The 17,246-nt window shown below is 42.0% G+C and overlaps 1 protein-coding gene and 1 long non-coding RNA gene across 2 annotated transcripts in view; one reads left to right on the top strand and one right to left on the bottom strand.

Annotated features, from left to right (window-relative positions):
- Pxb (pxb) overlaps nucleotides 1–17,246 on the bottom strand; it is a 244,252-nt gene that overhangs the window by 148,453 nt on the left and 78,553 nt on the right. The window contains exon 2 of the mRNA XM_070662526.1: nucleotides 4,436–4,557. The gene's annotated coding sequence lies outside the window, so the exon portion shown is untranslated. The remainder of the gene's footprint in view (nucleotides 1–4,435; nucleotides 4,558–17,246) is intronic.
- LOC139106062 (uncharacterized) overlaps nucleotides 11,771–17,246 on the top strand; it is a 100,455-nt gene continuing 94,979 nt past the window's right edge. Inside the window, exons 1-2 of the long non-coding RNA XR_011546291.1 lie at nucleotides 11,771–12,060; nucleotides 12,350–12,399. This is a non-coding gene — a long non-coding RNA (uncharacterized lncRNA). The remainder of the gene's footprint in view (nucleotides 12,061–12,349; nucleotides 12,400–17,246) is intronic.

The raw sequence follows: 17,246 nt of genomic DNA, 5'->3' as shown, positions 1-17,246 counted from the left end.
CTCGTCTTCTCACCGCGACACCGAAGACACTCTCGCTCTCCTTTCCTTTTCTCTCTCGCGCTATTTTCTCTTTCCCGGCATCGCTCTATTTTCAAGTGCCACGCAAGATGCCACAAGTTCGCGGGCTAATGGGCGCCTCGAGTATTTCTGCGTTCGGTCCGTTAAACGGGCCAATTTACGTGACTTTCTGATCTCGACTTGGGCTGCGGACCGCGACGTAGTTCAATGGCGAAGGAGAGTGTCTCCGAAATCAACGAAAAATGAGATCGCGAGAAAGTTGACACTAAATCACCGCGATAGAAACGGCACTTTAATTGAGGCTATTAAAAAGAAATGTTATGTGCTTTTGTATCTTTTAACAATGATATTGCCGGAAGAATAACGATATTTATGGAAAGTAGTGCAACGCGTCTCGTGCGGTGGTCGGTACGCAATTTCTCGGAGAGTTTCGCTTTTTGGAACAATACCGGTTCCGCCGAGAGCGATCGATATGATTTTAATTGCTGCTCGTTTCCAGTTCCTTTTTTGTTGAAGAAAAACAGAAAGGGCCGATGAAAGCGTTCGCGTTCTCATATAATTTTTCGCGTGTATCGAAATTAATTGGCCGATAGCGGCTGTCGCATATAAGCTCGCTTTTAGAGTCACCTTCAATTATTGAAGGCGGTGCGCCTTCGATATCGAAGTTCGTATTGTTCGGTCGGTTTCGTCAATAATTATTCTATTATTAATAAGCAAGGTAATTCAGACTGAGCGGTACCCCAAAATTTAATAAACGTACACGACAAATTGTTATTTATCGTTGACTTTATGTGAGGACAATAATCAATTGTACGACGCCGTTATAAAGGAAACTTTTACAACGTGATACACAACGGAATTCTTAATTCTCTAAAAATGCATAAACATCCAATTACCGGCCTAAAATAAATCACAAAATTTAACGCTCGGCTCCTTTCATACTAAAGCAATAAAATTTTATTTCTCGTCCATTTAAAGGATAATAAAACATCTTTTAACTGTCGCTCTATAAAACGTGAATTTCACGAAACTTAATTTCCCGTTGTGAAATTGATTCATAAAATAAATGTACTGTAATGATTACTTTCATATTAATCTTTTGTCTCATTTTTAAAACTCAGTATAATTAATTACGAATCATTTGTCGCATTTTCTTCCTTTGCCTCACTTCCGTATGTTATTTCAACGCGAATGAGATCTTTTTGAACGTACGAGACTCAGATTGATCTTAGAAATTAAGACTTAATTTCGTTCATCGCTTAATCGCGTCTCGTCTTCGTTACGAGGACTTTGGAGATAATGCAGAAATGCAACTTATTATATCACCGGCGATAAATGGTCGTGAACCGCTGGCAAATTAATGAAGCTTGACAGATTTCCGGAGTAAATCAAATATAAACTCTACGCGAGTAGAGACGAAGAGCCTAACCGCGCTCCGAAATTTCAATCGTCCGGAAAAAGAAACCGCGCCAAGTTTTCCCGTCCCACAAAAGCGTCGCGATTTCTACCGGCTGAGAGGACGGGATCGAAAGTTGTAAAACCGCTCGACTTTTGAAAAATTAAGCTCTTCGGGCCGGGTTTTTTTTTTTTTGCGATAAATTCTCCGTCTAATCGTGTAGTCGTCGATGAGAAAATTCCCGCGACACAATTTCGTCGTAAAAATATTTTGACGTGCATTACGTTGCGCTGCACCAAGCGAAGGCGCGTCGAAAATAAATTCCCGAGGATGAAAGGCGCTTTCGTGAAAAAGATAAAGTAAAATGACAAGGGGGAGCTACGTCTTCCGGTTTGTTTACGGAGGCCACAACCGATCCGATCTGAACGGGTTGTCGGCCAATTTCCGGCGGGCGCCGCGTTCGGAACGACTAATCGCCGGATTCATCGCGATACGTAAGCAACGCGAGAGAGGAGAGAACGGAGGCAGCGTCGGACGCCTGAGTAATACGCGCGCGAGACGAGTAGGAAAGCGGCACACGTGCGACTCGTGACAGCGCATTAGCCCCGGCGTCAGTCGAGACAGGGCGTCAGCGCAGCTTTCGGCCGTCGCTACACCAGCCGTGTCACTGTCTTGTCAAATCCGAGCAGACTTACGACATTATATTTAGATGGTAGTCCTCGCGGTAAAACGCTCCGCCGAGAAGCTGTCGATGCGCGCGAGGCGAAAGCCGGGATGTCGACGCATTCGCGACCGAAAGGATCCATCATCATTGCGCCGTTATAAATAATGTTTGTCTCAGGTACGATTAATTTCAGTGTCGAAAAGGTTACTATTCTTTTAATATTATATATACTATATATATTTTTTGTTTAATATTAACTGTGACATGAAACAAATATATAAAAAATAACGTAAACGGTACAAAAGTAATTTTTTTCTATTTCAATCGGTTCACGATTTGAAAAGTTTCAATTTTTATTTTTTTATGTATTTTTTTTTTTTTTAATTCCCAATATTACGTGTCGATAAATACACGTGTAACGTCAACCTATTTTTTTTTTCTTTAATAAATAAAAATGTGATATTAAAAAAATAAAAAATAAAAAATAGAAAAAAAAACCACAGTCGATTAGTTGAAATCATTCGGATCATATCGAGTAACTTGTTACTGCGAAGGAAATCGTGCTTGAGAAATGAGATATGATTCGTCGAGACGCACCGGAAGGAGCGGCAACGCTATCGGGCCAGATAAGGGCTATGAATAAAAGTTTCACGTGGATTTTTACGTTTATGTAAGAGCATAATTTTTCGGACGTATGTACCGATATGAAGTAAAGGGTGTACGTAATTCCCGGATGCGCAATGCCCGCACCGGGAATAATCTGGTATACGATAGAAAAAGCGCATAAAACTCGAGCGTGCTGTAAGATCTCGTAAAATATCTAAGCGTCGAAGGAGTGCTCCGGCGCGGTGGAAATCCTACGAGCGAGAGATCTCGCCGGCCGTCTCGCGATTTCCGATTTCCTCCTTCATCGGTATGCACCGCTGAAAGATTTTCACAAATGCTTTCTTGTACTTTAGTCGTAAGAAAGAAAACGCTATGTATATTCTGTCTTTGAGAGGGTAGCACGTAGGTATTTCGTACGATGATGCATGCACGTACGTAGGTATACAGCAAAGAAAGCTTTATCATTATTTTCAAATCGAATACGAATTCTGAAATCGTTTTCCAAAAATATCAAAATGTCTATTTCATATTTTCCCCTTAAATTATTGAGTGACGCGGATTATTCTCACTCCACGGGAACGTTGCTTCATATCGCGGACATTTCCGAATTATATTAATATCGAAGGGCTTAAAATTGAGAGTTTGATTCGAATTCGCAGTTGGAATAATGTGTTTCTCTGAAATAATCGGGGACGTTTCTCGCGGGTCGATGTATTGGAGTGGCCCGTAATTTTCGATGAGCTCACGCGAAATTTCGACTGAAACTGGATAAACAGGAGGATCACGTCGGAGAGATGAATTTTCATTCGTCGTGACTTTTCGCCAGGCTCCTGTTTTCGTGACACTAAAAGCGGATATCGTATTCGCTGAGGCCGCGGTTTACTGTTTCATATGGCCCGAGGGGAGGCGACTGCTATAATAGTAACACTTAGAAGCGGTTTTTATTTCGCAGGCTGTGGAGTACGCGATTTTTATTTCGACTTTCCGTGTTTTACTCGCCGCGCGGATCGTGAAATTTTTATTTCCTTCGGATACTTTATGCTTATACGAAGAACTTCTACCTCATTCATAAGTATAAATGTCATGTATCGCAAGTGCATTTTTCGTGGCAACGGCGTCGCAAAAATATTTTCTGCCATCTCACCGAAACGATCACGCCTGACTGTTACTCTACAAATAGTACAGTTTTTCTCGTACTGTAATAAAATTTATATATTTACCGTAAGAAAATAGTATTTTCCTTGTACGATTTTAATATGTAAAAATACGAGATGCGCATCGACTTTATTCGAAATAATTTATCCTCTAAGATGTATTATGCATTTTAAACCGTAGATAAACTACATATATATGTATTTTCAGTTTCTACTATGAATACTCTTAATATTTGCGTGGCACGCACAAGAAATTGCCCTTCTATCATCGATATTTTATGCACGGCAACTCGTCGCTTTCGCATTCCTTCAAGAGAGTGCGGGAAATTGATTTTTCACTCGCCTTTCCTTCCGCTTTGTCTACCATTCCGGAAGAATAAATTCGATCGCGAAGAATACGAAATTTAAAGTCGGTTTATACGGTCGCGTTTTAATAATAATTTTAAATAAATAATTCTTCGCATATAAACATAAATTGCATCGTTATTTTGAAAAAGTAGAGAAAAGAACCATGAGCGCGTAATTCTATTCGGACATTATTTAATTATATTAATAATTACAAATGAGTGATCTACGATCGATGGCGTGTCTACTTACACTACACGTATCTTCCGGTTAGTTTGGGTTATTTTCCATCCTTCCATCCTTCCATCCTTCCTTCCTTCCTTCCTTTCTTCTTTCCGTGGCAGTATTCCGGATTATATTCACGTCTTTTAGCACTGAAAAATCAATTAAACACTATATTACATTGTTTTTTTCTTTTTTTTTTGTTTAATATAATTACTATTATTAATAATTACACTATCGCGTGACAGACAGACGACTAAAAAAATGACCGTGGATTATTTGACCGCGGCGATTTTTTACGATTAAAATAAAGAAGCGCGGCGATCGATTCTTGTCGACGGAATTAACGATGCCGAGAATTTGCATCAAGCGGCTCATGAGATAGACCGCGATATAAAATATTTCTCGCGCATTTTATTCCTTAAGTTTCTAAAAAAATCACTTACTCGAAACGAAATGAAAACCTCGGCCGCGACGTAGAAGACAGGCGAGGTGCAGACCTCACGACCTGGCAATGGTCATCGCCGGAACCCGTTGAATGTCGCTGAAGAAGATGGCGAGTGAACCGAGTCGGTAATGCCGGATGCGGGCAACGCGGCGAAATTCAGGTCGGACGCTCCGTGTACTCCGCCGGCGCCATAATCTTGTCTTTCCGAACTATATTTTCGAGGCACGAAACGAACCACAAAACGATAAGTGGAATAGCACAGGCATACGGAAAATTATTGTTCGTATCCGTGTCGACGACGTCGACACTTATTCGTTTGCGAGACTTTCCTATTCGCGGTCGAAAATACGCGTAGTTGCGGAGCGATTAGCAACACGTCCGCACGCCCGAGTCTCCGCAACTAGACTGACCGTTAGAGATTTCGGCCCTATGAGCAAGAAGAGGCAACCGCGTAAAAAAGAGTGAGAGAGCAATAGATGCGATCGTCGATTGCGCGCTGTCCTTCTCTTACGACGAGTTGTCGAGGCGTTCGTGCTCAAGGCCAAGCTCGTTTGTTTACGTTTTTTTCGATGCGCTCGGCTAGTTACAGCATCCTTCCTCTAAACGAAAATAACATTGTGCTCGACGCTGGAGCATGTTTTTACGTGATTCCCAGATCAGCTATCATTCTTCGAGCTCCCAAATTTTCGCCGTTAAAAAACTCGTGTTCAACTAAGCCCCAAAAATAATCTAATAATCGTAAAATCGAGAGTATCAATTACCGTCGCGGAAAAGCGGCAACAATTAACATATAATTCACGAGTAACACCAATTTCTTTAGATAGAGAAGGAAAAAGATCTGGACGTAATTATTTCTACTAATTTTGTTTATTTAAAAAACTTTGCAACTAAAAAATTTAATAAGCATAGTATTAACAACATTTTTATTCAGTTCTAGTTTTTAAGTCTTCTCTTGATTAAATTTTTTTTTCAACATAATTATTAAAACTGAGGCATATAAATATGCCTCTCGCCAATAGTTGGAGTCTGCGAGAGATATTAAGCCTCTTCTTTTACGACGTTGCTATGCCTCACGGCTTTTACGATGCTGCTTGTCTTTGCCGTAAATCCCTCAATCCCTCGGGAGTCAATTGACTTTCTCGCGGGTTACGAGGTGCCGAGATGCTCTTCCCTTCTTGTCGGCGAGAAATCTTCAAACTCTCTCTTCCGCCGAGTTCTTTATTCGTTAATGCAGTACGCTTCACCCTCATTCACGCAGGATTACCGTCTAATCGATACTTGGTCCTTGACGCATTTTAATTCTTGACAAAGTATTTTCAACAACGTAGGTACAGCAAACGTTATAAAAATAAATTTACGGCACATTTTGGTAATTCTGAAACAAGCGGTCTTCGAGATAGATACTCGGATGTTGCAATCGGCATCGCGACAAATTTTCTTCTTATTTTTCTCGAGATTGCCAATTTAATGATAACACGAATTTAACTAATGCAATTATTACATTCGGTGCGAGAATATAAATGCACGTTTCCATTCGTATGCGACACGTTGATGCGATATGAACTGTTCGGCAAGCATTTCGCTACTATTTCGCATTTCAAATCAGTTATCCTCCCTCAGACGTCGACAGGATGCGGCCATTTGTACGGCTTGCGCCGGTACCTGTCGCCGCTCCGGCGACGCCTTGCCTTTCTGTAAAACCGGCATTTTCGTGTCCTCACATGAATGCAAAAATGCGTTCGTATGTGCGCATACACGTGCGGCAACGACTTTCAAATGGGAATGCCGAGGGAAATGCCGAGATGAAAGCCGCAAGAAGAAAAAGAAGGGCGTAAACGCGCGTTAAAATGGAGATAGCTCCACACTTACGCAATGATAAAACGCAAATTGTAATTGAGTCTAAAATACGCCGATGTAATTTAACGCTCTGTTTATCCGATCTGATAAATCTGTCTTAAGAATATCCCGTTTCATTAATGGCAGTTTCTAAAGAAACGTTTGCTCTGGAAAATTAATTAAAAACAATATTTGCCCGAATCTTCATTTCGTCATATAAACGAACATCGATTTAAATACTTATTATAATTATGACGACGCTGCGATTGAGAAGTAAAAAATCTTGTAATAAGAAACTCACGAAAGTGTTGTTAATAATAACGAGAATTTCCCGGAAAATATGATACTTTCACTTAGACGTTTATTTAGAAACGAGAAGATGCCAGGGAAAATATCATAATTTTCAAAAGCAATTTCACTGCGGTGAAATTCTGGTACACGAGATGGCCCGATAAAGGAATATTAGAAACTCACGCGGCTTTCCGCGAAAATTTCATTAGTGGAAATTTCTAAACAGAACCGTAATATCGTTTCATTCGATTATACATATATATATTGGCGAACAAAGGAGAGAACAATTACCGGCGACACATAATTATACAATCGAAAATGCAGCCCTCTCGTTGGCAAAGCCGGTATAATTATTAGGGATCGAAGTTTTATAAATAAAGTAGTACGCGAGTGGAAATATTTTGGGTAATATTAAACATTTAATAAACGCGATATCTCGATAAAGGAGCGTATATCAAGATCCCGAGGCTTTTGGCACGAAACTGAGAGGAAGACACGACGGAACGAGATACGAGAGGGATGCAAACGGAATAGGCTCGCGGGCGTGAAAGGGCGGAGGGTGGCCCGACGGCGCATTTCCTACGCTATAGCGGCTGTAAATTTCATATGCGCATTCCGCTCTCTGCTCGCTTCGAGTTCTCTCACATATATACATATCTATGCGCAGTCGGACGCGGTAACGGCCGCTGGATGGCTCGTACCAATGAAAGTCTCCTTCCCGCGAATTCCCGAATTCAAGCATCTCTCCCTCGGGAGAGAGGGCGCACGGAGGAGAGAGGAAATCGCGTGAGAGAGGTCTTTCGTCGCAGATTGAAAACGCCTCGGACAACATCGCGCGCTCGACGGATAGGAATAAAAAAGCGCTAGATGAAATAATAATACGGCAATAATAATTGTTAAAAATAGACGCACGATGTATTAACAAATGTTAAAGAGCACGTTGCGTTAAATTATTAACGGATCGCAAACCACGACGCGAAAACAAGCGCAATATGTTTGCATTAATAAAGTTGTTATCAGGATTCAGATAATATTGCTGGGAAATAATTATCGTCGAGATTGGATTTCTCTAATTTCCATGATGCCGTTCTCAATCCGACATGAAAATATTGCGTTTACTTTCGTTCTTGCGCTTTATCTCGACGCGAGCGAATTACCAGGCAGCGAATTATAACGAGTTTCTCGGGGAGGATCAAAGATTCCTTGCATTCAATTGCGGAAATTTGCTCACGTCTGAAAGACGCCCGTCCAGTTTAAGGAGCGAAATTCGCTTCTGCGTCTTAAGCGATTTATTTCTGTACCTCGCGGCAATGTAAGGCGCGGGATGCACAGACGAGTTTTTTTATCGACGTCGCAATTTCAGCATGCCCGCGGAGAGAAAGAGAGAGAGAAAGAGAGAGAGAAGAGTATACCGCAACTAATTTTCCAGCGTGACAGCCTTTTAAGCAAATCTACCGCTAACAATAAGTAAATAAAGCCGAATCAAAAGCACACGATAAATATCGTTTACACATTTTTGTTTCGAGTATAATTAAAATTTTTTATCAAGCAATTCGAGCGAAAATGTATATCTTCTCAAGTTGTAAAATATTTCGTGAAAACAAACCAGAACAGAACGTTAGTAGAGTTGAAAGCGAGGCAAAGCGGAAATGGACGAGTTTAATGCCAGCATTTTCGAAAGAAAGATAGAACTGCATTAAAATTTTCAATTATTTCTTTGGTCCAAGCCTCTCATTTTTTTTTTTTTTCGACTCGTACACTTTTTCCCCGGTACCCCTACATTTAATCCCGCGAAGTCCTGCGAAGCGTGACGTATGCCGGATCGTTAATTTTTAATTCGCCCACCTTTTCATTTCCGTTCGTCGCCGATTCGGCACGCACAATGTTATTTTAATCCCCAGGGGAGACGAACGGAGCAATGAGAACTATCGCCTGAAAGAACGAAGGGAGTAACGCGACAAAAAGAAACGGGGTTACGTCTATAAATTAGGGGCACGGGAAATTTCAACGGGGGACACGTTAGTTTTTTTTTTTTTCCGTACGAAATGTCCTGCCAAACTGCCCCTTGTAAACATTAACAAAAATCGGCTTTCTTTTATTACATGGAAATCCTCGCGGTTAACATATTATCAACGGTGTACTTACATCGAAGTGTTACGGCGCATAAACCGGATATCGCGCAGTTTAGGCGCGCAATTTACAACGTTCAGCCGGGAACAATTTCAACCCTTCCAAGACGAGGAGAAAGGGGACCGGCTGCGCCTTCTATTCGAAAACGGTCGTAACCGCTCATCGGCCCGATCCATTACGGCGTCTCATAATGCGACGGAAATTCCGTTTATTGCCCTTCGCGCGGAACGTCGCGGCCCTGGAATTATTCCCGACGACCGTCACGCGACGACGATAATTCCCGATTCCGTCTGAGAAGTTTAATCGAAACGCGCGACCCTCCCGCTTGTTTCCCACCCCCGTATAATTCTGTCTTATGTGCGCGGCATACGGGCCGCATATTTAGAGAAGGGCTCGTCGCCGGTGGGAACGACGCATTGTACGTGCCATCTTAGTCCTCTTGCTTGAATTCCGAGGTTTGTTGAATCGTTCAAGTGTAGCGATTTTTCTACGCGAATCGTACACTTATTTCTCGCCAAATCCTAATTTAATTGTCAAACGATATATCGCATATTAATAATTAAAAAAAAATATATATTTTAATAAAAGTAAAATTTTATTTAACATGGCTCTTGATCTTCGAATGTCGAATGTCTCGAACAATTTAAAACGCAAAAACGACGGAAGTGACTCAGGCTTGCTTTTCTTCCTGGAGACGGTAACACGTTATGCTTTGCTATTTTCACACTCTAAGCGCGACATTAACTTCGTTAATGCGGACAGGCCCTTCCTGGTTTAACCTTTCCACGGGTGAAAGCCTTACGCACCGATTATGCAAAGCGCGGTGTATCTTGAAGGGCCGTGGTATGCTAGACCGAATATTTCTTCACGCGGAAAGAGTCGAAGCTTGCGCGTCTAACATAAGATAAAATAATTTCGATCTTGGTCTCGTTCAACGTAAATATTGTACATGAATTTTATGTATGTATTTAATATTCCATATTTATATGATTGTGCCTTAAAGAATCATAATCGGCGCCTCGGATTTTGTTACGAATAAATAATAATTGTCAATTTTAGAGGACGCTCGTCGAAACTGTTCGACTGTTTCAATTTGGTGACATGTATCAGTTACTTTTCGGAGTGTCAGTCGAGCCTCTTGAACGCAAAAATTATTTATTAATTCATCGGTTGACAAGCGACGTTATCGATGTTATACAGGGTGATCGATAAAAGCCAATATATGTCCGGGGCTAATATTTGCGACGTGTCAACTAGCAATGAGTATAAAAGTCTGCAAACCGCGGGCGTGCGGATTCGCCAAACCGAATTCTTGCGCACACACGCGACAGCTATGCATCACCAGATAAATATCTCGCGCCCATAGGTGGAACAAATTTTTTTGTCGAAAACGCCACAGATACTACGTGCTATTTATTCCGGGGCGTCGAAAATATTTATTTCGCGCGATCTGATATTCTTTATCGATTTACTATTTCGCAGTTAGACTCGTATCGAGATCGACACATCGCGACATATTTTTCGTATATTTCCATAACGATGTTATATTTTTAAAAAATTGGAGATATTTTATGTTCTACATATTTTTTTTTTTTCTTTTTTTTACATAAATAATTCGCCAATCCTTTTTAGATTTTGTAAGTTATGATAGTTTAACAACGTGTGCAATGTTCTATGCTATGAATTTTAATTCAGTCTCCCGGCCTTGTCTTCTCTCTCGATTCTTTGCTCGTTCGTCCGCTCACTTGACAGCGATCTATTCCTTAATGTATGTAAATGAGATGCCATGCTTTGCGGGGTAACTCGTTGAAATACCACATACATCCGACTACGTGAGCGAGCGAGTTCTTCCGAAAGGAAGAAAGAGACGAATGACGAACGGTAGCAGGGAGAAAGAGAGACAGCGAGAAAGGAAATTTCGAGGAAGGCGAAAGACGCGGTTAGCGGTTACCGTTCTGTCCGTGTGTCGGCAACGCGAGGATGATATCTACGCGGGGAATGCATTACGAGGGATGTGCAGCACGGTAAATTCGTAGGTAACACGATGGCCGTCGAGTCGCCCTCGTAGACGTGACAATGGTCACGGTGTTGGCACTATCCGATGTCGCTTGCGAGCAAACGAATACCACCGAAGAGCTAGCTTGCATAGAAATACTGTTAACACATCGCACAAATTATTTTCTAAATGTAATAATATTTCGCGCACGTCATTTACATTTCTTAAAATTTTTATTCAATCGAAAAATGTCCATCAGTTACATAAACAAGTCTCGGCGGTCGCGCGGGCGGTGTACGTGCCACGAGCGGCTGACGACACTGCGTGATTCACTCAGAGGTCGAACCAGTCGTGCTACACACTACGCAGAGAGCGGACCTCGTGCGCTGTGTCGCCCTAAAGTAATTATATTCTTATGCCAAAAGCTATCGGATCACGCGAATTAGCATCTCCGATTAACTATCTTTACGCGTAGAACATCCGCGAGATGAATACTTGGCGTAGAATACGTACAATTGTACATAACGTTGCAGTATTAATTCGCCACGTGTCTGCTCTGTACATTCCTTTGCTATGTCGATTACTTTTGCCTCGTAATTACAATCTTGTCGCGGTGAGTGGACGAGAATTTATCTAACCAATTGCTTTTCTTTCTGTTTAGATGTCTGGAAAAGCCAGCGTACTTTCGTCGCCGATATCAATGTGAAAACGAACCGCAGCCGGTTCGTCGGCCGTTTCGGGAGTGCCGTGAAGTAATCGAGCGTGTGATTTTGCTGTACGAATTTTATAAAGATGAATGCCGCATAGTGTTAAATTAGTTCTCGCGATTGTAGATTCACCCGGTCGCGATTTTCGCGAGTTTCTAATGCGCGGAAGGAAGGCTCGACACATCCCAAACTGAGAGGAGGAGGAGGTCCGGGAAAGGGCATCATGCTTCGACAGAGCAACGTTGAGGTAAGAATGATTTTCTTTTTTCAATAAAATTAATATTTAGTTCAGCGTTAATCATGTGAATAGCTTTATAGGTTCGATAATAATTAAAATGGAATATGTAATTAATGAAGAAAATGTTATACTTAACAAAAATTAAACTTTATATTAAGAAATTTAACAATAGATAATTTTGTTTTATTATTTAATTGAAAAACTAATTAGAAGCACGATACATTTTTTCTTGTTATTTTTAATGGTTAAAAATATTCTAAGCGTCTCTACAATTTATATTTTATATTTTGTGTTACAGAATCGTTGGAGCTGAGCTGCTGTAAAACTCTGTCGCTGCGCATCGAATCGGTAAGTCAATAATATTTTTTTCTCTTTCTTTTTTACACCGCGTTCCGATATTAACGTTATAGAAAAGCGCACAATTGAATAAAAAAAAAAATACATACATAATATTACGTAAAATATTGTAATATATAAAAACATTAAATAACATTAATGCAATGTAAAAAGTAATATAAAATAATAAAATAAAATATTATTCTTGGTTAGAACTTAAAAATTGTCACAATGCAAGAAAACGCGAAAGGGTTTTACGCGTTGTATTCAGATGTTCTCTATTAAATAATGTAATATTTCCCATTTTCACGATATCTACCGGTAATACTCGTCGTGAGGCGAAACAATACTTTCGAATACCGAAAGGTAATGGCCAACGTGTAATCACGGAGAGTGGTATCGTTACCGTGCGGCAACCGGTGCCATAAATCCCGCGTTTTCGTCTCCGATATTGCGCAAGGTACTAGACGCGGCCTGCCGGGTACGTCCTATCTTGCGCCCGGATGCGGATGTGTATTTCGCGACATGGAGAACATTTCAGCCTCCGTGTGCCAGCACGTTTCCCGTAAATCGCGAGCTGAGGCGAATATCACATCTATCTCGATATCACGGTACCGCATTGTCGAGGGAATGGAGTAAATAATAATAATAAAATATCTCAACGGTGATTTCCCAAGCAGCAAACAAACAGACGCGAGAGAAAACGAAAACGATTGACCGGATTTCGTGAAAAATTGCGAGCGAAGACGACAAATGTGGTTTGTCATTGAGCAATAATATTCTTATTCCCGTCTCGGCGCGCAAAAATTTAGTCATAACATTCCCGTAATCGCCGGCACCTAATGCAGATTAACGGCGGTACAATCAAGTTCCATTCGGCGCTTGTTTTTACTCGTCGCCGTTAAAGTCCGCCGGTCGCGATTGCACCTGGCGCCCGATTTAATATTAAACGACGGCGAGCCGTGCCGGTGCGACGGTAATATTCCCGGCGAATGCGCGACCATCAGGGATAAACATCGAAAGTTTCGGAATAGTTCTGGAAAGGAAACGAACACGCGAGAGTCCTTTATGGCGCTGCGAGATCGCCCGCGACGGCGTTACGAGACGGCCGTCCGCTGCGAGGCTGCGCAGATTTTATACGTCCCCGATCCGCAGTAATGCATCGGCATAATGGCGTTACGACGCGTCGTCCGATACGCTATCTCCCTGGTCATATACGACGCATCTCCCGTAACATTACGACGTGTCCCGCCGGCGCAGCGGCCGTGCAGGATTATGCGAATTGACTTCGGAAATCCCGCGCGAGAAGAGACCCGCCGTGCCATTCGCGCGAACAATGTCTTTTTCCCAGCGACGCGCATGTTACATCTACTACGTCAAGAATTAAATTGAATATTGTATATATATTTTATTTTTGTCCTCTTTTTTTTATGCGTCTTTTTATGCGCCATAAGAATTCTTGAACAGGTACATATTTATTTTGAAATGGCAAAAGTAGTTTTTAAAATATTTTATACCAAAACTTGATGGAATTTTCGCAGACGTGTTCTTCGTCGAATTTACAATCAATCTCGATATTTTTAAAGAAAATTGCGAGCGCACAATTCACCGGTCGTTTCGCGTTCGACGGTTGTACAGGCACGTGGCGTCCGGGCCACGTTAAAAAGTGCCTCGTAAAAACGGCTATTAAAAGTACAGCGACGTCGTTACCGATCGGCGTGTCGTTACGTCGTGGTCGCGGCAGTACCGTTCGCGTGATACGATTTTTCGTTCCTGAAAAGCGAGTGAACGAGCGGTACCGTCGACATCTGCACCTTTATTCCGGCAACGGTCGCGTTGTGACTGCAATGCGTGACGATATTCCGTGTACGACTGTATCTGTCCCGCCGTGCGATGCAATCGTGGCAGCTGACGAAAGAGTTAATGGTCTCACCGGAAAGTTCGTTCGTTTTTCGTTGACCCCGCGTCGACTTCTCAAATGTCTCAATTTGTTAATTAACTACGCGGAGAAAATTAATGAATAAATCGACGCTATATAGTGTGAAAATAATACGCGTAATTCGAGGAGAATTAATAAAATTGATAAAGCTTTGCCGATCGAAAATCAACTCGACTATAAATTCTTCATTGCGGAATACGCTATACGAGTAACACGCGATGTACCAGCGAGTGAGGAATATTTTGCTCTTTACTCGGAGCTTGTTTATCGGTAACCACTGCATATGGATGTGTTTTACTTCGGGCGGGTTTTCTTTTATCACAAAAAAAAGAGGCATGTGTGCACGTGTGTGTATAAAAGAGAGACTTGCATGAGGAGAGCGAGGCACGGAGCCGACTAAGGGGGTGAAAAAGCAAGGCGCGTCGTGATGGATTGGCCCGGGCCAATCACCTCGTTTGTATCCATTTGCAAGGAATATTGTTCCCGGCGATCTCGCCCCGCGCCTTTTTTTCCTTACCTCGTAACCGGGGCGCGTGATTCATCTTGACGGAAGGAGAAAATGGGGGGATGTTTGAGAGAGAAAGAGAGAGAATGAGAGAGAGAAGTCATTCCGGCAGGAGGATTCCGCCATCTCACAATGACGTTCTACAAGAGCGATTAATTTTCATTACGCTGGTCGCGCCATTGTCCGCCGGTCGAAATCCGACTAGATGTACCGCCCATCTCTAATCTCAACTATTTACAACAAAGCGGAAGAAAATAGCTTCATTCACGAGGAGTTTTTGCAAGGAGAGTAACACGGGAGTTTATTCCTTTCATAAATATATATACGTATACATATACATGTATAAACGTGAATTAATTTCCTAGGAAAAATTAATAAAATAATTACATTTAACTGCATCACATTTTACAACGTTTTACACAACTTTATAATAATTACCCGGCAACTTTTTTTTTTTTTTTTTTCTCAAAGCTAAAATATTTATTACGTGATGCAGAATAATGTAAAAATTAAAAAAAAATTTTTAAACATTACTCAAAATTCGAACAACGTCTTGAAAATAATATCGTATCGAAACCTTTCGTTCTGCGATCGATTATTTCCTTTCGTTCTTCTGTCGACCAAATTATCGCAGCTGGAGAAAGGGTTAAACATCGCAGTTCCGAACCGAGTGCTCGTATTATTCTACGTTTCACTCGAGAGTTATCACGAATGCTCAGCGCGAAGATAGGGGCGCACCATCGGACGGAATTTCTCGGTTGTTTGTTTCGCATAGTTTCCGCGGCGTGCTAATGCCGCCGGCATTAGCATACGGCCGCCACCGAGCTCGTCGAGAGGAAGAGGAGAGTTGTTCTCGCGGGATAAGCGGGTAACGTGCCGACTAGGTCGACAACGGTCTGTCTAACATCGTTCGCAGAGTACCAGGGAAGGGCGACGGAAGGGGACGCGAATGGAAATAACGCGGGTGGAAAGGAGTCGCCTAGTTGCCGCTTAACGAGTCGACTGATAGTCTATAAAACTTGCTAACAAACTCCCTCTCATTCCCTCCCTTCCCCGCGCGCCACCATCTCGGATATTTCAACCCCCTCCGTGTCTAACTGCCGTTTCCGGCGCGACCCTTATCGCGAGTTTTACTACGCGAAAAGAGAGAGGACGGAGACTCTCCTTTCTTGGATGAAACCGACAAACTTTCTGTATATCGGAAAATATAAAATACAAACTTTTCACCCGTAATACTACATTCAAAAAAACGGCAACAAAAATTATTGTTTAAATATTAAGTTTACGAAGTACATATAAATCCTGCAACCGAAGAATCCCAAAAATTAGCAGTTCAATCTCAAAGTATACGTTTCTGTAATTTTATTTATATCGAATTATTTAAATTAAATTAATTAATATTAAAATACAAAAAAAAAGAACATTATCTCTTTCGATAAAAAAAAAAAATTAAATTATCGCGGATTTGCTTTAAAATTTCGATGAACGTCATTAACGCGCACGTCGGCATAATATTTAGAAAGCAAGACAATCGGCGGGTAAGTCAACGTTTGTTCTCCAAGCCTTTTCCCGAAGAAAACAGACGGCTGAATCCGCGCGATGTCACGCTCTTTGTCGTGTTGCGGCAGGTGTACCCCTGGGGGAATGCAAAGCTCTGGGAGAACGCGTGAAAATTCACTTATTCAGACGGGGGAGGACTGGAAGGAATCGCTTTGGAAAACCAGGGAGGACAAGAAGGAGAACAGAGCCTGTACTACCTTCCCTCGCGATTCGCTCTTCCTTTCCGTCTTCTCTCTCTCTCCCTCGTTTTCCTTCGGCCTCGCTTTCCTCGCCTCGCTATGGCGTGATTTCATGCAAAGCGCTGCTTTCACGGTGCGGTAATTTCATTTTCGCAACGAACTTACAACCCCCCCATCCTCTTCCCCCTCGCCCTTCGCGTCCTCTCGCCGGGTTGTCCTCTGTCCTGTCACTCTCTACCTCCGTACGGTCGCTCGCGCGCGCGCGTGTCCCTGTTCTCCTCTCTCTCTCTCTCTCTCTCTCTCTTGAGAGTTCGCGCTAAACGTGCAGTTTCATTTACATCATCCTCATCCTTTGACTGCGCCCTGTCCACTCTCGAAACGCATCGTTTCATCGACATAACGTAGCGTGCTACGCTCCATCCCGAATTAACCGACTTTCCGATAGCGTCTTCGAGATTCTGTTGTTCGAATTTCGCCGACTAATTATAAATATAATAACGCGGTAGAACCTCTTTAATTTTTCCATAGAAATTCGTAGTAATTAATATACGTTCGTGTTCTTTCGATATTGGTAAAATTTTCGAAAGCCGGAGGATTTGAATGGGAACTCACAGAACGACGTGTACTTCAATCGCAAAATGCAGATACGATTCACGAGTGCGGATGCAGTTCGGGA

The sequence above is a fragment of the Cardiocondyla obscurior genome, linkage group LG10 (genome assembly GCF_019399895.1).
Source record: "Cardiocondyla obscurior isolate alpha-2009 linkage group LG10, Cobs3.1, whole genome shotgun sequence".
Taxonomy (NCBI): domain Eukaryota; kingdom Metazoa; phylum Arthropoda; class Insecta; order Hymenoptera; family Formicidae; genus Cardiocondyla; species Cardiocondyla obscurior.
The sequence above is the reverse complement of the archived record's forward strand: the minus strand, read 5'-3'. Positions and strand labels throughout refer to the sequence as shown.